The sequence below is a fragment of the Pleurodeles waltl genome, chromosome 6 (assembly GCF_031143425.1).
Source record: "Pleurodeles waltl isolate 20211129_DDA chromosome 6, aPleWal1.hap1.20221129, whole genome shotgun sequence".
Taxonomy (NCBI): Eukaryota; Metazoa; Chordata; class Amphibia; order Caudata; family Salamandridae; genus Pleurodeles; species Pleurodeles waltl.
Window position 1 is genome coordinate 1,061,134,523 of NC_090445.1, and position 7,313 is coordinate 1,061,141,835.

The 7,313-nt window shown below is 43.7% G+C and overlaps 1 pseudogene; it reads right to left on the minus strand.

Annotated features, from left to right (window-relative positions):
• Nucleotides 1–5,217: 5,217 nt before the first annotated feature.
• On the minus strand, nt 5,218–7,056 carry LOC138301727 (interleukin enhancer-binding factor 3 pseudogene; annotated as a pseudogene).
• Nucleotides 7,057–7,313: the final 257 nt, after the last annotated feature.

Below are 7,313 nucleotides of genomic sequence, written 5' to 3' on the forward strand. Positions count from 1 at the left end.
GCAAATCAGCCCTTTTAGGCCTGTATAAACTATGTATCGCCCCAGAACTATTCACTGACATGGCTTAGTACACACACTTTCCAAGAAAAGTTATCTCTCATCGATGTAACCATGAGGACATACTCTAGATCTATAAAAAATAACTTGTTAAATATTTTTTTTAACAGAATGTTATCATTTTACATATTACCAACACAACCTGGCTGGAAGCAATGTAATACAGCGCTGCTACAGATGCACACAGCTATAGTTAGTCCTTCAGAGAAGAAAGTGCCAACAGATACATACAAGCACTCTGCTATTCATGTGATGCACAACAGCCCAGTCATACTCAAACAATTACTATCCCCTTCTCATTCCATGCCCTCCAACGCTGTGCCCTTGCCCTACTGTCCATAATGCATAGAATGCCACTCGAGCTTCGGGGACCAAATGATAATAAGCATGCAATCATGATGTCCCCCGCCCCATTATGTATGAAAAGAGAGCCTATTTATACCTTTTATTCTGCTGGCACAACAGGTGGTTCTGGCAGGTGAATCTTTGGTGGTATCTAGTTCAGGCACCCAAAGGCAGTCCACTAAGTGGTACCAGGCTCAAGTTCCAACCATGTGGAACATTTCTGCTCCTCATGCCCCACAGCGAGGGCAGGCCAGGCCGGTGGAGTGGAAGAGCTGAGTAATTTTGCCAAGGGTGAAATATGCTCTGTTTAAGAAGTAAAAGCTAATCAGCTTAAATCTGGCATTCCTGGAAACAGTGTAGGTGCATCCAAGAATCTTGGCCCAGTCCTCGTCTGCAATTGTACTATCAAGGTCTCTCTGTCATTTGTCACTCAGTCCTATTAAAGGTGTAGTGATGTCTTATCGTAATGCCTGATATATAATCATCATAGCCTTAAGTCGACCTGATGTGGTGCACAAGACTTGGCAACCCATATGTCGTGGAGGGTCTACTAAGCCTGTACCCAGGTGACAGGGATCAAACGTTAAAAGTTTTCCATCTCTATCACTCAATAGATGCATAATTAAATGCTTCTTTGCAATGATTTCAATAAAAGGATTGAAACTAACTAAAAAAGAAAGACCCCAAAATATGGAATTCTAGTTATAAGCAGTGCTTCTGTTTACAGGGTTGGAGAACAGGATTGCATACAGAGCCTTGTACAATGGGAATCCATGTGAGGGGTAAATATTTATTTTAAGGGTGAAGCACTAAGGTAAGTTACCAAAATGTCTAAAAATGTCTTCATGTCACCAGGGACACACTGTTCTACACTTCATTTCTCCAGCTAATTGATTGTGTGTTGTAATCTTCGTAGCATCTGTTTCAACCAATTGGACTAGCTTACAAAAAAGCACAATGTAGGAGCATCTGTTCTATGTGACCTGGAGCCATCTGTCAAAGAATATCACAGGGCTGAAAGTTAAGGGTGACCATGTTAAGTAACTGTTATATGCACCATAGTCTACATTTCAGGTTCAGCTTTCACTAGAAGGGAGGGCAGTGGTTACGCTATAATGCCGAAATAAAACCCTATTGTGCATTTACTAGGGTGCAGAGTTTGCTAAAGACATCTTGGGGACTTTAAAAAAGTTGACCTAAGATCGCATTCTGCCCGTTGCTTGCCGTTGGCTTTATGGGTTGTAACTCACATTTTCTGCCTTTCCATTTGCTGGCTTTATTTGTTCTAGGTGGTCCAGGTTGACTTTTTACCTTTCCTTGCCAAACCTGTGTTTTCTACATCCTTCCACAAACTCACTTTCTGTTAACAGGCCTTTAAATCTTGATCTTATCTAGTCACATTTGCTGTGCATTTAAGGACCGAGGTAAAATGTCAGGCTGAGCATGCTGTTTATTTTGCTTTCGGTTGACTTCAAAATGAGAGTCTTCAAGGAAAGAGGAATGCAGGTTGCTCTCCCCATGAAGTCGGGTGTTACAGTTCTTTTAAAGGCTTTCCTTGTGGTCCTGGGCAAATCACTTGCTATCTATCATCTGGCTGTCACCCACACTTCTGTTAATTTGTGCTTTCACATCAAGTTGCTTAGGATGGTGCTAGGACAAGCATCAGGTATTTACAATCCTGCCCCATTCCCCTTGTGAGAAAGTATATGCATAGCCTGGATCAGAAGGTCACTTCTTCCTGAAGCTCTGGGCTGCAATTGTATTGTGATAAAATGAGGGGCTTCTCCTATGTTTCATGTTGTTTTTCTTTTTTTAAGTTTTGTTTCTGCATAGTGGCGGCCGCTGAAGGAGTTTAAAGGCCTTTTCTGTGGGACGGCAGGGATACATATTTTTTCTCTGTTCAGCTGATTTTGGCAGCAGTAGTGGCGCCGGGTTTCATTGCTCTTTCTTTCCATTTTTAGTGCCGTTCTAATGAACTGTCTCACTTGCCACTTAACTCCTCACTGGCAGCTTAAATCATATCTTACATGCACCTGCAGCCAAATAAGTCAACTGAATGTAACTCTATTGATATATGTATTTTCACTGTACACATTGCCTGCCTGTGCTCACAAGTCCCAGCATGCAAAGCAGAATAAGTTAAAGAGCCAGTGCAGGCTGAAGGTGTCCCAGTGTGGGGTTGCATTGAACATTTTTACCAATGCTTGTTTGTTGTTTTAAGTCGGATCCTGACTGGAGCAGGGGGGGACACCTTCGTTGAGGATGCGAGTTGTCTAGAACCACTGTGGCGTTTGCGTTCACCATGCTGGACTATGCTTTTTTTGGGGGTAGTGTGTGTGTCCAGGCAGTGTGGGGAGTGGGCCTTGAACTACACATTCCATCCTTGTTGTCCATTCGCCTAAGGTGGCAGGGTTTTATTATATTTTAAAAGAGAAACACGTGAAATACAGTTCATCCAATCTGCATAATAAAATGAATGAAAATGTCGTTATTTTGAGAAAGATGTTCAAATGCACAAGACCATATGAAAATGTACAAGAACAGTACTCTGTGACAGTGAGTAGCAAGCAGCCTTTTTCGTTTTCCAGCACTGCTGACATCGTTGGAAATGTGCTCCAAGAGTGTGCTGCGCCTAAGTGTGTAATTTCTGGCTTTTACTGTAGTCCGTTTTATAATGGGGCCCTTTGATGTCGCCGAAAAAAAAAAAAGATACGATCTGCTGGGCGAAAAAATTGGAAACTATCTGGCACCAATTGTGAGATGTGTCTGGAATGTTGTTCTAGCAGTTCAGCACATGGGTTTCAATGTCAGTTCTGCAGCTGGTTGCTGCGGGCTCCATTTAGTCTCAGGCGGCCAGGGACATAACATAGAACTCTGTGGCAGGAGCGGTCCCTCCTTGAGATATTCTATACAGTTTGTCCTCCATATGACAGGTTTCAGCTCCAGCATCTCATAAAAGCCTACTTCTCTCTGAGGCAGGCTGTAGCTCCTGCTGTTACGGAAATAGTGTCAGCTGTGTCTGGAAGTGAGGGACACTTCTGTTACTGAGATGCAGAGGTTATGCAAGTTGTCAGGGGTGAGGATGCCATTAAGCATTGGATAGAGCTATTTTTTTTATGTCTGACTATAGACAACTTTAGTTGGTGTAACCTCATATCCTTAATATTTTAAACAATAGAATAAGTATACAAAGACAGCCTGCTTGCTGTTTTTTTCATGGCTTGACATTGCCTAGGTGTGCAGTCTGTCAAGACTGTTGCATTTCATTGATGGTTGCATTGTCACTTTTGTGCTCCATTAGGTGATGGGGAATCAAGTTGTCTTTTTGTTAAACTATCTAGAACCACACCGTCTGTTTTAACGTATTGACGTCGCTGACACAACAGCATTTTAATTGCTGGTTTATGGTTTTGAAAAGGAAATGCCTGCTGTTTGGATGGGTTAGCCTTTCATAAAGATGGAGTGCTGTTTAATAATTGTCCGTGCACATTCATTTGTTTTACTTTGCTGTCATGATGACATTGTTGGATTTACAACTTTTTTGTTCACAAAGTAAAGATACACATAGGCTTTCTTAATATTGCCACAAAACACCAGTCTGCTGTCAAAAGTATCTTCTGTGCAATAGTTTGCTCTGCCTGTCGGTTAAGTACTCAAATCTGCTCCACTCCACTCTATGCCTCTGCAATCTACTCTGCACTGCTCTACTATAAGCCACTGCACTCTATGCTACTCTACATCACTGCACTCTACACCAATGCACTCTACACCACTTTACTTAAGAGGAATGCACGCTACACCCCACTACACTCTACACCAGTCTACTTTTTTCCACTGTTCTTTCGGCCATTTTGCTCTACGCCACTCTACTATACTCCACTTCACAATACTCAACTCTATGATGCTCTACTCCATTAAACTCGGCTCCACAGATACTCTTTTACACTCTCTACCACTCCACTCTACAGCACTCTACTCCGCTCTATGCCGTTCTATGACACCACTCCAATATACCAATGTCTATGCAACTCTATCTATGCCATTCCATGCCACTTTACTCCACTCAATTCTATGACACACTAGTCCACTCTACTACACTGCACTCCACTACATGCCATTCCACTCTATGACAGTCTACTCCATTGTACACCACTTTACAAGACTGTACATAACACCCGCTACACCACTCCACTCTGCTCTACACCGCTCCACGGTACACTATGCCACTCCACTCTACAACACTGTACTCAACTCTGACACTGTACAGCACTCTATGCCACTCAACTCTACGCCCTTCCACTCTCCTACACTCCTCCCACCACAACACACCACAACACTGTATGCTACTCCATGACACTCCACTCCACTCCCTTTCTCCCCACACCACTCAACTCCACTATACACCACTCTACGCCACTCCATAACACTCCACTCAATTTTACAACACTCCATGCCTCTCTCGTTTACCCTACTAAGATTTAGCTGCGCTGAACAGCAGCCACTCTGGTGTGCAACATTGCTAAAATATAGTGGCAATACCAATAGCTCTTGCATAGACCTATTGGCTTTTCCAATGCTTGTTTGATTTTAGATTGAGAATTTTTGGTTAACAGTCCTGCACCCCATTTCCTTAAAAAAGTAGGCTATGCACATCTTGTCCCACAAATCATTTCACTGTCCTTAGAGATGACTTTTCTCAGATACCATCAGCAGCTGCCAACGCAATAGATGCATTACTGAGTTAGGGCTGCTTGGGTACTGTTGTGTGCGACTTCACCCTACCTGCCAATGAAGACTTTCAAAGAAAAACGTTGTTTAAAAGTTTATTGTGCCCTTTAACTTTAAATACCACATTCTGTATAACCAGTCTACAGAGAAGCTTGCATCTTCTCCACGCATATCCGTGTCAAGCCTTAGTCCTTGTTCCTCACCCATCTCCTTCCTAAATGCAAACTTGGGGGTCTCTGTCCCAAACTGACTGTCACTGGCGTCTTCATTACTGCTCGAAAGTGCTGCGAGTGCAGCATATGCCTTAGCCATCTTTTTACTGGAGCACCTGCTCTTAAAATTCTGCCAATCAACTTCAACTTTCATCTCGAAGACATTGTCAAGACTACCTGCGCTCTCTGAATTTAATCTGTACTTCAGGCCACGTCGTATCTGGTTGAGCTCCAAAACCGGGTTCTTGCCATTTTTTGTCAGGACTGCTTTTACTCTGTGTTTGGGGTGCCCCAAACTGGCCAGGTGGTTACTGTCCACGGGGAGGCTCTCTGCATTAAAGTACTGCATTGCTAAATTAAACTTGGCGGATTGTTTAGAGTGGGCTGTTCCCATATACGTCTTCTCCCCAATCTCTGTACTTTCGGGAAAGGATGGAGAATAAAGAAGACCCTTCTGGGAAACAATTTTGTACTTGAGATGGGATCGCAGTTGGTGTAGCTTCATCAGGGCATTCGACCTACGGGGAGCTCTGGACATGCTTTTCCATTTACCTCTTTTGGCAGCTGGCATGTCTTCATCTTCCTTGTCCTCTGTTCTTAAGTGCTTCACTGAGTCAAAAACAAAGACAGTAGCAGCAGGAAGCTGGTCCATGTAAGAGATGATAGCTTGGTGTTTTCTTTTTTGTGTCTTGTGCTTCTTTAAAAGCCCTGCATCCATCATCAAAACTTTATAGATTTTGTTGAAAGCGATACATCGCAAGGTGTGTTGAGCACTGCGAGTTATATCTTCCCTCTGTTGAGGTTTGAGATGGGCAGTGCTATCCGTTGCCTCTTTCTCGCAAGGATCATAAATGCCAGGGCCGTCTGCCAAAAGGAGACCCGAGGCAAGGACTTCCATAACACTTCTGAGAGCTTCCCCAGCACCCATTTGCCTGCCCACTGTTCGAATTGATTTTTCACAGAGAAGTTCCAGAGGCCATCCACCGAGAGGGGACCAAACAGGGAAGCAATGACATAGATCCCTGAGAACACGAATGAGTAAAACACAGGAGTTGAGCTCACAAGCATTGGTCTGGAACCACCTTGTACGCCGATAGAAACGCAGGGCAGTTAGGCATTTCTCCACGTCCAAAGCATCGTCCGACTTGTTAACAAATGGCAGGCTTCTCTCTGATATGTTCTCATTGTCTTCCTCCACTGCAGATGATGTCATTCTCATGATCACGGTTAATGTAGGCTCTTTAATGTTCTGAATGGTGATAACTGCTTCTGAGACACGCTGCATAATTTCATACCTCTCTTCAGAAATAGTAGCAAGTTGCACAGCCAGACCATCTGCTACTGCTTTCAAAAGTGTAACAGTCGGTGTATCCCTGCAGTGGAGAACCATGTTAAGGACTCTGTCGCCTTTCAGTAGAAGACCTTTAGCAGCCAGGTCCACTCGTGTCACTCCTTGGAGGGCTCCATTGATGTTCTTTGATGGTCCTTCTGCAGCAGACCCTGGAATGTTCTCTCGCAATATTGGTTCTATTTCTTCTACGCCATGGGTTGCTCTGTCCCCCTCATTGATACAGTCAGATACAGCTTGTAGGGCCTGCTCTAGGTTGCAGAGTATGTCCTGAACTGCACCCAGGGTTTCCTTGGTCGGGTATATTTCGGAATGCCTCTGCAGAACATAACGGCTCAACCTCATGAACATGCGCTTTGCACGCATTGATTCAGTTAGCTAGACAGAAATTTTCCAGAAATTGTCTGTAAGGCAAGGGTCCTGCTTATAATGAAAAGGGTTATGTTTGCATGTACTTATTCCAAAGAGACAAGGTTGGAATATGGATTCTAACCGTGGTGGAGGGGGTCACAAGAATGTGTTGTATAAGGCTCTGGCTCCCTGTGACTTGGGCTAGGAAAACTTCTGAAGGGCTACACAACAACATTACATAAAGAGACTTTATCACAGAGCCTCCTGTGTGA